Source organism: Corapipo altera, unplaced genomic scaffold (assembly GCF_003945725.1).
Source record: "Corapipo altera isolate COAL_440 unplaced genomic scaffold, ASM394572v1 75, whole genome shotgun sequence".
NCBI lineage: Eukaryota > Metazoa > Chordata > Aves > Passeriformes > Pipridae > Corapipo > Corapipo altera.
Window position 1 is genome coordinate 10,910,924 of NW_020884887.1, and position 13,587 is coordinate 10,924,510.

General features: G+C 55.9%; 1 protein-coding gene across 2 annotated transcripts in view; it reads left to right on the plus strand.

Annotated features, from left to right (window-relative positions):
• Nucleotides 1-2,192: 2,192 nt before the first annotated feature.
• PDGFRB (platelet derived growth factor receptor beta) overlaps nucleotides 2,193-13,587 on the plus strand; it is a 32,523-nt gene continuing 21,128 nt past the window's right edge. The window contains exons 1-2 of one of the 2 annotated variants that reach the window (XM_027643571.1): nucleotides 2,208-2,229; nucleotides 2,430-2,586. The gene's annotated coding sequence lies outside the window, so the exon portion shown is untranslated. Of the gene's footprint in view, nucleotides 2,587-13,587 lie in introns of both variants that reach the window. The other variant, XM_027643570.1, reaches the window with a different exon arrangement.

Genomic DNA, 13,587 nt, shown 5'->3' on the forward strand with positions numbered 1-13,587 from the left:
TGATTCTCTGGTGCCATCTGTTTGCAGAGGGCAGAGGGGGAAATATGTCCCACCTCAGACTACAGATGCTTTGCCCTCAAACACAGTCCATGCTAGCTTTTCCACCCCCTGCTCACGCCAGGCAGCCTGTCCCTGGACCGAGGGGCCCAGCAGGATTGTACAGCAGGTTTCTCCCTCTCCCGCTCTGTTGGGACCAGTGATGTTGTCCTTGGAGGGGGGACACTGCCAGGAAATAGCTCTGCTGAGCAATTCCAGGCAGCCAGTATGTCCTCACAGAAGGACCAGTCAGACACGTCTTTATCCCTTGGGAAAAGTGTTGGGAAGAGCCATGTGTGCAGCACGTCCTCTCTGCCGCCTGCCCCCCATATGAGCTGCTCTCACACTCACTGGCTCCATTTCTGCACAACAGATTGTCTTGGCTCAGGGGTGGCTGACAGGACCCCCTGACACATGGCCACCACCTTGACTGGAGTGGAGGAATCCATCTGCCCAGGGCTGCATCCCCCCTGCCCTGCCCATGGCAGTACCTGCCCTGTTTCCAAACACTGCCAGGCATGGAGCCAGCACACCAGCCCCATGCTGAGGGCTGCTCATCATGCATGGATAACCAGGGTGCTGCAGCCCAGCTCTCCTCACCCTCCACAGCTGCACAGAATAAAGACCTTCCCCTTTGGTTTTCCATTGGTGCAAAGGAAACACGGAGATAATGGGTGATAAGCAGCAAATACCGGGCTGGTCCAGCCGCGGAATCATGAGCTGTGGCCATTGTGCAGGCATTCCTTCGAGAGGCAGGAGGGGATGAGTCTGCCTTGCAGACAAGGTAGGAACATGGATTTCAGCAGTGTTGTCTTTATGGGGAGGGCTTTTTAATTCTTAGAAAGGAAAACCAAGGAAAGATGGACAGGTATCTTTTTAAGGGAGTCTCATTTTTCAGGATAGCCAGTGCACTTTTGCAGTTTTCCAAGTTCGGATCAGGGAGAATCACAGAATTGTTAAGGTTAGAAAAGACCTTTAAAATCACTGAGTTCAACCCACCACTGCCATCCTCACCACTAAACTCTGTCCCCACGTGCCACATATAGATATTTCTGGACACTTTCAGGGAGGGTGATTCCACAACTTTCTGAGGCAGCCTGTTCCAATGCCTGACCACTCTTAAGTGTCCCCAAGAAGAAAACAGTGACAAGAACTGATGGGTCAAAAGGCAGTTCAGATCCAAAGATGATCTGCCCCTCGTTACAGTCCTGAAACAAATTGAAAAAAAAAATCCTCTTTCGGACAAAAGATGTTTTTGCCTATTGAGGGAGTCTCAGAAACTTGATTTGAACTCACCAAGGTGTGGGGAGGATTTAAAGCTGGTTCATCACCCCTCAAGGACAGGAGGCATGCGGGACATCTGAGATGATGGCATGGCCAAGGTGAAAACTCCTGCCACCTCTCCCAGCTCTGTGCCTCTTGTCAGCCCCAACAGCCCAGAATCCCCGAAGAAACCCACCCACCGCCACAGCATCCCAGTTGTAGAAGACCTTTTATCCCCTTTTCCAAAAAGAAGAAGAGTTGTGAGGGTGCATTGGTGGTCAGCGGGGCGGGAGGTGCAGTGCCGGCACGGCAGAGCACTGGGAGGGATCCAGGGGGAATACGCGGAGCCGGTTCAGTACAGGCCTTCTTTAATAAAAACATGAGTCAGCTGCTGGCGTGGGCAGCGGATTTTCTAAACATCCCCTCATATCCTGAGAAAGGGGGGAAAAAAAAAGAAAACGGCGGGGGGGGCGTATTTGAGGGAAAAATAAGAAAGAAAAGAAAAGGAAAACAGGGGAAAAGGCCAGAATTGAAAGCAGACACAGGGAGAGAGCAGCTCCTTCCCTCCAGTTTAAGGAGGCGATAGTCGAGCTGGTCCAGGCTCCTTTTGTTTCCCGTTAGCCGAGCCCTCACCGCTCGCCCCCATCGCAGCCCGCAGCAGAACTCCCCTCTCCTCGCAGTCACTTTGGCTTCTCCTCCCTTTAAAAAGCTTTTTTTTTTCACCCATAACACTCGTCCGCCGGGCGTTAATCTCGAGTTCTGCTCTGCAAAGGGTCCCCACAGAGGGTGGAGGGAGGAAGTCGGAGGAGCTCCGCTCCTCATTGGTGAGGCAGCCTCCCCCCTTCTCCTCCTCCCGAGGTCTCTTTTATTTATACACGCACACACACACGCGTGCACATCCCTCGGCCCAGGGTTTTGCTCCACACTCAGGTCCGAGGTGGATGGACCCCCTCCCAGCTGGGCTGGGGCTGCCCAGGGCAGTGCTGAAATGCACTAGAGGAGCAGAGCAGGGGCTTGGCTGCAGCCCAGCCCTGGCACAGCCTCGCCTCTCCTTTTGATTTTATTTTCTTTTTTTTTTCCCCTCCTCCCCTCCACTTCATTTCTTTCTTTCCCTCTCTTTCGCCTTTAAGTGGAAAAGCCTTGCCAGCTGGGGAAGGCTGGGAGGGCAGGGAGAGCCTCAGCAGGCAGCAGATAGAGAGTGCAGAGGAGGAGACCAAGGAATTTCAGGGCAGCCAGTGCCCGTGGGACGTACGGCACAGGCACTCGACCCGTGGGACCCTGCCCAAGGTAAGCTCCCATGTTGCCCACTCGGGTGCCATCTCGCCTTCCCGCTCAGCTCCGGCCCTCTGGATGGGAAACCTCGCATTGGAGCTGGTACAGTCCCCAAGGACCCTCTCCCTGACCCAGCACAGTTGCTCTGGAAGGGGCTTTGCTCTCCTGCAAGGGGCTGGCACCCCAAAAGGCCCTGACAAGCCCTGGGGAGGTGGTGTTTGGTAGAGAGCGGATGAGCTCTGCAGCATCCCACGGCAAAAGCCATCCCATCAGCTCTCACCATGTCCTGGACTGGGATGGCTGAGGGGACCCAAGAGGATGCTGCGGCTGTAGGGCAGGAAGGGGAGACTCCATTGCAGCAGGAGTGGGGCCCAGGTGATCTCTGGTTCTCCCTGGATCAGGGAGTTGCCCTGGCTCTCCCTGCCCAGTGACTGTGGGAGGGCTGGGGTGTGCATGGGGAAGAGGCTGCTCAGATTCTTCCAGCAAGGCATCCTTCGGAGGCATGAGTGTGCCCCACTGCAGAGCAGTGTCACCCTGTGTCAGCTCGTCAGAGCACACCCATGGTCATCTCTGAATTCAGGGTGCTCTGAGGACCACACCACCTTGGTCTGTTCCCATGGCAGGACTCATGTGCCTGAGGGCCAGGCCTAGGTGGAGAGGGACATCTGCAAGCCCTGCCCAGGGTCTGTGCCCTGGTGTGCCAGGTACTGGAGGGGCAGAGCCTGGTAAAACCCTTCTATGCATGGATGTGGGCAACAGCTCTGCTATCCTGAAAGCACTGGAGCTGAGGGCCTCCAACAGGATGGAGCTGGTCTGGAGTGAACCTGTGCTGAACTATTCAGCTCTGACAGCCTGGGAACAGGGGTTTGCATGACCTGCAAGGCTTTGGTGCTCACACTGGGATCCATGTGGGCTCAGAGCTTCTGCCTCCTGAACTCACTTGCCAACTGGGAGTCATTCAAAGCAGAATTTGTGGTGGAAAGGGGTGCTGTTCTCCTCTATCCTTGCCTCAGAATGACTGGAGTTTACACTTAAGCATTGGGCAAATAGCTTAAAGTAGTTGGTCTGCTGTGCAAACCCTTGTGCAGAAGCTTTACATCCCCAAATCTTTTCAGAGGGTCTCCCGTCTGAAGGAGGACTAGCAATGTTGAGACCCAGTGTCCCCAGGGGCCATCAAGAAGTGGGTTGGAGGGTCATTTCCCCCTCAGTACCCTGCAGGACAAGGTGCCTGTGCACTCCATGCTCTCAGAAAAGAGGCAAGTTTCATTCGGGCAGCTGGTGCCAGTGTCAAAGACACAGCTCTGCCTGGCAGAGTGCAAGTGCCAGGCTGGCTTGGATGGGGAGCCACCAGGCAGCCACCCCAGCTGGCAGCCAGCCCTGGGCAGGGTCTGACATGAGGCTTGAAGTCACTCTTTGACACGGATGTCACCCAGGCTCGGGTGTGTTATGGCTTTTATAGCTGTCACCAACCCCGGGCAGTGTCCCTGAACCCAGGAAACACCCTCGAATCAGTCAATGCATCAAGAGAGGTCAGTGTTTTAAAGAAGCACAAAGTCACAGCAACCCACTTGCAGCATGCAAAGGACTTTTCTCTCTCCCTTAAGCAGCTCAAGAGCATGGAGAGTCCTTGCTGAAGGACTCTCAGCTCGTCTCCCACATCCCTACACAGGACTGGGGGTTTGGGGTGCCCACAAATGGAGTGTGAACACAGGCATAGACAGCTGCAACACTGCAGTCAGGGAGAAGTTAGCCATGGCTTATTGTCCAAAGTCCTGGGTATATTTTGTGGGGATCTGCAGGGCTCTGAACCATGGGCTGGCACCGAGCTGTGTGGGCAGCTGGTGTGCACTGGATTACAGGGGCATCCCAAGAGCTCCGGGTGGAGTCTGGCACCAATCAGGAAGTCTATAGTGGACACAAACCAGATTGTAGCATTGTGCCAGGAATCCCACAGCTCTTCCCAAGGGATATGCTGAAAGGTGCATGGCTAGAGGCAGCTCAAACAGGCAGGGTGGAGGGGCAGGTCCTCCCCAGCAAGTGACACTGAGCACTTCAGCAGGGATGGATGTGGAGTGGAGAAGCTTGGGGAGAGCAAGGAGGGTGATGAGAAGCCCAGAAGAGGCTGCAGAGGACTGGGAGATGGGTTGATGGGGCCTGTTGCTCACTGGGTGTTGTGGGGAGGTAACACATAGTCTTCATGCACAGGAAAGGTCACCACAGAGAGAAAAGAGATTTTAGGGGAAATGTCTGTAGGCTTAAAGACACGAGGCTGGCTTCCTTCAGCCTGACAGATCTCAAAGGACATATCAGGCAAAGCTCTGGCTGGGAAGATGTGGGCACTGTAACAGGACAATGACCCCATGATGTCTTTCAGCCTCATTTTTGATGGGTCTGTGACAGGATTTCCAAGGCGTTCAGAACAACACTGATAGGGAGAGGAGAGCACTGAGCCCATCTCCAGGACTGGGGCAAGACAGGAATGTCTTAGTGAGCACCAGAGGAAAGCTGAGGTTAAGAAATGATCCCTAGCTGCAGGAGTGATGCTGTGCAAGAAGAGACCACGATGGCTGGCTGTGGCATTGCCTGAATGACTGACTGCTGCCTGAGGGTCTGGGCAGGGACTTCTGTGCCTGGTCCCCAAGGTTCCTCTGGTCCCAGTGTTTGACTCCATGCTGAAGTGGGATGGGATTGCAATGGTGTCCATAGGGACAGGCTCCAGCAAAGCATCTTCCCGGGTTGGAGTGGCAAAGGGCAGGGAGCAAAGGAGCTGTGTGGTGGCCAAACCCTGTGGGAGCACAGCCACTGGTGCTGGCAGCTGGGGCTGCCTTTGGCCCAGAGCTGGAAGGAGCTGGGGACCATGAGGGCTTGGGGTTGGCTGGATGTATCCTATCCCTGCGAGGGAGGATTGGAGCTGAACACTTCTTGGAGTTTGTTTGTTTGTACTTTAACCAAAGGAAAGAAATCCCCTGGAGAGGAGCTTCAAGGGGAGGGTATAGACTGGGTATTGTTTCCTGAGGGGCTGGAGCAGCTCCAGGGAGCTCCTTCCGCTTCGCCACGCAAATTGGACATAACGAGGCTTGTTTTAGGGGTGGTTGTTTCCCCTCCTCCTTTTCCCTGTTGCCTAATTAGGGTGCCTAAGCCAAGCACACCTCTGTCTTGTTCCTCTCCCACTGGGACACCTCCTCCTGGAAGGGCAGCACGTTCCTGGCACCACAGGGGACACAGAGCAGACCCAGCTGTGACAGGGACAAGGACACGTGCTGGGGATGCACAGAGAGGTGCTGGGATGGGTCATGTGCTGAGCAAGGGGGTCCCATGGGTCCCTCATCCCCCAGCCTGGCAGCACAAGCCATACAGTAACATGCTGCCCCTTACACCCTGCTTTTCCATCATCCCTGGGTGCACAACAGGCTGTGGCATGCCCTGGTCTGTGCTTGTACTGTGCAACCACTGACGTGCAGAGCCAGAGGACAGTGGTGTGCAGAGCCCTTTCAGGGAGCAGGAGCTCACAAAACTCCCACAGAAAGGCTGGTGCCAGGACAGCCAGGGTGGTGTAGTGTGTGGTATCTGTCCCGCACCCGTGAATGGATTCATCCTGTGCAGGCCATGCCTGCAGGGGCACATCTAGAGCTCCACTAACATCCATCCCTGGGCTCAGCAAGAGCCAGTGTGTGATGGGGCTGGCAGGAGGCTGTGGTGTGCAGGAGCTGGAGCAGGGAAGGGTTGGAGAGTGCAGGGACGTATCAGGGTGCTGTGCGGGCTGTCAAACGCTGGGCTGCAAACCAGGAGACAGATAGAGAAGGAGGTACCCTCTCCCTGCTGTGGAATGGTCCCCACAGGCAGCACAGGGCTGCTCAGGGGGACAAGGCTCCTGAAGCAGCAGGAGATGGGCCAGTCTGCCCCTCAGCCCCATCCTGCTGGTCCCTCTGCCTTCCCCCTTCCGGCCCATCTACCATGCGAAAGAGTCTGTGACTGAAATCTTAATGCTACTGAGACACAGCAATTGGCACCAATTAAATTGCTACATTCATGTTTGAATTGCTTTAACTGGCGAGACACACTGTCTTATTTATACAAAAAAATATGTTTGCTTGTGGGTTTCTCTGAACCGCTGCCAGCAGAAAATGCACCATTTCGAGCCCTGTGCTCTGCAAGCTCATTCTCACTCCCAAACTGGAAGTCACCTTGGTTTCAGCCTTTGCCAAGCAATGGTGGCAGAACAGAAACACTGCTTTCCTTGGGGCCAAGGGCTGCCAGCACCACGAGAGGGGTCCCCTCCTCTCTCCCTGCAGGCAGCTGCCAAGTTTCCTTCTCCAGCCTGGGAGCTGTTTGAGAGAATATGGTCTGATTCAGGAGCAGGAGTCGGTGCCCATTTTAAAGCTGGGCTCAGGGGAGGGCAGGGGGTGCTGGCAGCTGCTGATGCCAAGTCCTGCCTCTGCTTCTCCTCTGGAGGTTCTGTTGGGCTTTGGGGCATAGTAGGGGCTGACTGCAGAGCATGGGTGCAGATGGGAGCTGATTTCTGCTCTGTGACTGAGAGGAGAGGTTATAAAGGACCCTGCAAGCAGGTTGGCAAGCACGGCTCATGCTGCCTGGCCAGAGAATGTAGGAAGAGGTGATCCATTTCTGCAGTCCTGGTGCCAAGTGCCACCATCCAGGTCTTCCTGCCCCACATGTAAGCCTATGGAGGAGGGGGCAGGATCAGCCCATAGCACCAAGAGCTGCACCAGAAGTTGCATTTTGTTCCCTCTTAGAAACCCAGAAGAAACAGGGCCAAATAAACAGCCCCCTCTCTGAAAGCAGCCTTTGCCCTTCACGCCCAGATCTAGCAGCCCCCATCCTCTCCCACCCTGGCCACAGTGCCAGGCTCCTCTCTGGATCCAGCAGATAGGCAAAAAGTGCCCTGATCACAGAGCTGGCGAATGCCTAATCCCAGCCACGAGAGCCTAAAACCCCATAACCAAGCAATTAAGCTCGGGTCCCTCACAGGAAGCTGAGAAGAGCCAATGCATCCATGGAGATTATCTCCTCCTCCCCCTCCTCCACAGATCCAAGTCTCAGGGAAGTGTTCACAAGAGGATCAGGTTGCTTGTTCTTTGCTGGTATGTGGGGCTGGTAAGACCACAACACCCTCCCCGCTCCTGGGGCTTGGCAAAGCCCCTACATCCCACTAAGACTCGGAATGGCTCCTTTTCTCATCCTGCCTCCACCACCCTCCCATCCCAGCTAATTAGTTGTTAATTAGAGCCATCTGGGACCTTTGGCTCCAGCCCTGACCCCACCATAGCAGCCACCCTTGACCAGCAGCCATGAGCAAATGACGGAGATGCCAACTGCTGAAGACTGTTTTTCTCCCTGTTCGTACCTTAGGAGAGTGCTTCCCTTGAATCACTACAGGAAGGCAAACACAGCTTTCTGGCAGCCATGGGACAAGAGTGAGGAAAGCCCTGTGGGTGCCAGGACATGGGATGAGCAGCCAAGATGGTACCTGACCTTGGTCCCATATTCCCTGCTTCTCCCATTCTCCACTTGGGTGGGGAAAAGCAGCAGGTGAGCAGGTGGGCTCTGCTCATATAGGCAACTCCCATCCAGTCCCACATGTCCAGGAGCTGGGACCCCTGAATATGCCAGTCTGGGGGTGGAGGGATCAGAGAACTCTTTAAGTCACTGCTGCCAGCCAGCCCCCAGGCTTGGAGGGGCCAGTGGTGAAGTGATGCAGGAGCTGTGTGGGTCCTGGCCTGCAGTTTGAGTGCCCTGCAGCCATGTTCATAATTCACACTGCTCACATGCTCATGAAGCAGCATGGTGTGTTCTCCCAAAAATGCCTTTGCTGTCAGGGGCAATGGCAAAGTTAGGGGATGGTCATAGACAGCCCTGTCTGGGCTCTGTTGAACATCCTGCTGGAGAAGAGCATTGGGAAGGGCTTAAATGCTCCCAAGGGGCACATTTGTGCCTCCCCCAGTGGGTCATCACACTGCAAGGGGTGAGCCCTGAGGCTGCACAGAGCCCTGCTCCCCACACCCGACAGGAGCACCCCCAGCCGTGCGCAATGACAGACTTAGGGCTGTGCTCCAAAATGCTGGCCAGCCCCCAGCACTAACACAGACCACTCCCAGTACCACCAGGAGCCAGTCCAAGCACCACCATGGCCCTGGTACCCACTGGCTGCCCTAGGGAGAGCAAGGCGGGCAGGATTTGACCAGGGTGAGAAGCGGAGTGTGCAGCAAGGGACAGGCAGGCATTCCCTGGCACGTGGCAGCTGTTCCTCCCAACACCCCCATCCCTCCTTCCCCAGTCCCAGGTGAGCCCTGGTCCTCACCCAGGGTTTTCCCACAGTCTGGGCCAAGCTTGCAGGCTCCAGGGAGCAGCCCCCGGGGTCTGGTCTTTCCTCCGGCAGCGGAAGCGGGGGAGCATGCGCAGCCGAAAGGGCCACGAATACCATCACTCGGGGCTGGGGGATTATTTATAACACTGGCACCTCTCCAAACAGATGTTTCTTTTTATTCTGAATGGGTCACTCGTTTCCTCTGTCTCCCATGGGCTTAAAGCAGAGGGGGAAAGCGGAGGGGATTGGGTTGAGAGTGCAGGGCCTGCTCTGGTCCCACGTCCCCCTGTGCTGGCTCCTCACAGTGACGATGTGTTGCGGAGAGCCCACGGCTGGAGATTTGCTGAACTGTGTGTGTGTGGACATTTTGGTCCCCCTCATTCGGAGAGGGAGGATGGTCATGGTCAAATAGGGCTGAGTGGGGCTCGCCACCCCACCCCACCCCATTCCTCTCATTGTTGAACCCCGGGCTGCTGAGTCACCCTGCTGAGGCTCAGGGTGGACTTGTCATCCTCCCCAGCAGCCTCCCCCTGTGCTTTGGGGTCATGGATCTCATTTTCAGCTTTCTGTCAGATGCTGTCAAAGCCCATGATAGCCCGTGGCAGGCTGGCCTGGAGGAAGCTGCTGTGCCAGTTCAGGCCCTGCCATTGGCTGCAGAACCCTCACGACCACACAACCACCTCCTCCAGGTGCTACCAAGGCTGGGGACCAGTACCTGGAGTCCTGGGCAGGTTCTTTGGTCATGCCAGCCTCACTCCCTGCTGCAGAGGCAGGCAGAAGAGCCATCCTCAACTGTGGTCACAGTGTCCCTTGGGCTTGTATTGCCCCAGAGGTGGCTTCTGCCCCTGCTTTGCCCGTCTCCTAGAGAGCTTGGTTCATACCAGGGCTGTGGCTTTAGTCACATCTTCAGAGTCTCACAAAACCACTCAGAGTGTTCTGGCATTAGTGACCCTGCCTGTGAGTGCCTGCAGAACCTCAGCTTTCCCTGACTGAAACAGACCCACAGATCCAGCATGCTGCAAACAGGTACCCAGGGCTCTTGGCATCCCTTGGTTCCCCCAGTGTTTGGGTAAAGCCTCAGGTCCCCCTTGGCACTGGCAGGTGGCCAGGTGAGGAGGGTTTTGCCCCCAGGGTAGGGATGTTATGTGGGACATGGACTCCCCAGCCCAGCTGCTCCTCAGCCTGGTTTCAGATTTCCTACCTCTGCATTTTATCAGCAGCCCTTTATGGGCCTTGGGATGACAGGCTCCCCATGTGTGTGCCCTGCCTAATTCTAGGCATTTGCTGGGAAAAAGAAAAAGGACCCTGTGATGATAATCTGGCCTGTGAGTAAACATGGTGTCATGGGAGCCGAGGGACCCCAGAGGAGAGATGTTGCAACTCCAGACAACTCCAGCCAAGGGAAAAAAAAAAACAACCACTCGGTTTTATTTAGATTAAAGGGTGGGAAAGAAGCAGTCGCAGAGGCTGGAGGGAGGGTGGCAGAGGAAAACAGGACAAGCCAAGGAGTTTCACTGCTGGACAAGCAAGGCTTGGGTTTCAGGGGTCACCAGCCTTTGCTCAGGGAGCTTTCTACCTTCAAAAGCAGGGGGTGATGTCCCCTTCCCCCTGCCAGGAGAAGCCTTTGCTCCCTGGCTGCGAGGGGCATTGATCATGGGATCCATAGGGGGAATGTTTCATTACATACGGGCACCCATGATCTCACTTAATGACTCAGATGCACTTAGACAAAGAAGAAATAAAGTGTATTTGACTTCCCGCTAATTTGCACCAGATGTCCCTTGCCTGCTTGGCAGGATGGTGGGACCATTGAGCATTGTGGGAGTGCCTGGAAGCACAGCCCTGCAAGAAAAGGGGCTACAAATAGAAATCCAGAGGAAGAGAAAGGATTGGCAACTGTGTGAGAGGCCTGACTTTGCCTCTCCACTGCTTCATGGTCATGCTGCTGCCAGACGAGATGCCCTCATGGGCAGGGCCAGCATCCAGCACCTTTGCCCAATGTCACAGGAGTGGGGAGGAGAGCAAGGAGAGCATGGACAGGAAGAAGAGCAATGTGGGGCAATATGTGCAGGAATTGCCCCTGGAAATGCAAATAGGATTTTCTGACAGGGGGCTGTACACCCTGATTTCCAGCCAACAGCACAACCCCTTACTGGTGATCGATGGTCTGTAGGGACCAGAGCTCCTTCCAAGGTGGCTGTCACAGCAGCTGTGGCTGCTTTCCTGTTCCCCAGCATGCTGAGCTATCTCTTCCTTGTGCACCAGCTCTGCAGGCTGGTTCCCAGCTCCCACAGCTCTGAGGGTACTTGTGGGACCCTCCCACTGGTTCTGCACAGGACACTGGTTGTGGAGAGGCAAGAAACCTGGTCTAGGCATGCTGGAGAGGATGGCAGAGGACTGGGAGGGCATCCTTGGTGTGGATGCTCCTCTGTGTAGATCTCCCATGGTTTAAAGCATTTGCAGGGCTGGAAATGACCCTGTCCCACATGATCCATGCTTGGGGACAGGCAGTGCCATGTGATGCCCATGCCAGCGATGGCTGCCACGTGTACTGAAAGGATCTGCCAGGAGCCCTGTGCTGTACACATGCTGGGAGCAAGCACAGAGGGAAGAAGGCTCAGAGGTGTGGCGCGGCATGCAGAGCAAAGTGAGAGGAAATTCTTGCCTTGTTACCCAAGAATAGTCAAGACTGAGCCCACACAACATATTTTGGGCATTAGCAAAGGCATCTCTGGCTTACTAGAATCCTTAAAGAGAGAGGTCTGGCATGGGGGAACATTAATAGATCAATAAGATTTGGTGATGCAAGGCACTGCGAGGTGCAAGGAGTAGCAGAGGTGACTGAGGGAGTGGTCCTCCCCAGACAAAGGTGATACCATCCCCAGCAGAGGCTGGATACTGCTCTTCCTTGTATCAAAAGCCCTGGGCGTAGTCCTGCTCCTGCTGCAGAAATTCCTGTCCAAGTTCATCAGCCACAGAGGCATCAGCCCCCATCCACACGAGCGAGGGAGTGGGAGAGGAGGCGGAGGAGAAAGCTCAGCTGTCATCAGATTTGGGATGCAGGAGAAATGGGAGCGGGCTGCTCTGGAGAAGCTGTGAAGTCATGAGATGGGGAATCATGAGACTTGAATCCCGGTCCTGGCGCAGCTGTGGCCCTGGCCGTGCTGTTTGACCTCTGCTCTGGCCCTCTTGCCTGTGTCCTGTCTGTGGGATCACAGGCCATCAGAGCCCGGGATGCTCTCTGCTGAGCTCTGCTGCTGCCGCTCAGGGATGTCACGGTGACCCCATTTATTCCATTGCCCCATGAAACCCACTGCTGGAGTACGAGGCTAGAGGTGCTCGAATACGCTTCCAACAGTGTCTGGCTCCAGCCAGCCATGGGACACTTTCCTTCGCCAGTGCAGCGGTGGGCTGGGAAAGCCGGCGGCCCCGGAGTTGTCTCTGATCTCTTCCTCTCGGCTGCAAACTCCACTCTCCGCTCTGGATGTCCGGGGGAGGAGCGGCCACTGGGTGCATTCCTGTGACCACACGTGCGGCCAGGCTGGTGTGATTACAGAGGGGAGATAAGGACAGTGTCTGTGTCACCGAGCAGGGACAATTGCCTGTATCTGTGTCTCCAAACCCTCCCAGCGGTGCCCAGCTCTGGCCTCACTGGGCAGCAGTGTGGGTGCAAGCAGGGACACACTGTGCTGGTTGAGGGGGAGCTGGCGTCCCCCACAGCCCTCGGCCGAGCCCCAGTCTGGCCCCTGGGATCTGAGCCCCCAGGGGAGCACAGCCACCCCACAGGCATGTGGGGCTGGACGTGGCGTGGGGCTGTGTCACCCAGCCAGCCCGGCTGCCCTGCGAGCCAGCCGACCTCCTGTCTCCTCTCCCAGCCAAATTCCTCCTTTAGAATAATAAACAGTGCAGCTCAAGAGAAAAGCTCCCTCCCCTGCCTGGCCAGGACCGGCTTAACCTCAAATCACAGAGACAGAGAGGGGCGGAGAGAAGGTCTGTACCTGTGCTGGCAAGGGACGGGAGGATGGTGAGGGGTATAAGGTGGGGATGGAGAGGTGGGACATCACCTCGGCGGCAGCAAGGGGGGAAGGCTGCTGCAGAGCTGCAGGGCGGAGTGAAGGGTGCTGGATACGGCATTGCTGTGGGAGCTCCCTGGCCTCCAGGATTGTGCCAGGATGGGTGGAGGCAAATGGTCCCAGGGCTTGAAAATATTCAGGTCCTGGCTTGTGGGAAGCATGTAGGAGTCTGAGGGGTCCGTGGCACCCTGCTAACCTGTTGGGGTGGGAGGAGACCATTCAAGGCAGCTGAGCATTGTGTAGGTACTTGTGTTTGGGTCCCTGGGTGGGATAATGTCTGCTTTTGGATCACTGAGTGGGGTTGCCCCTCCTTGTCTGGCACTCATAGTGGCACTTACAGTTCCTGCTGAGAACAAAAGCTGGGATTGAGGAGAGAAACAAGTGCTCTCCAGGCTGGCAGTGAGCTGGGTGCATTTGCATCCCTTGTGAAATGCCTGCGTGCACTCATAAGTGCAAGCACATGTGTCCCCGTAACAGGGCGAGAAAGGCTTCTCCCCTCTGCAAGGCAGTGTCCCCATGCATCCTGCAGGGCTGGCAGAGCTCAGAGTCTCCGAGTCTGCCTCTAGCCCTGGCCGGAGCAGAAAAACAAGGGAGAGGTCACCACTCTCCGCGAGACGTTGC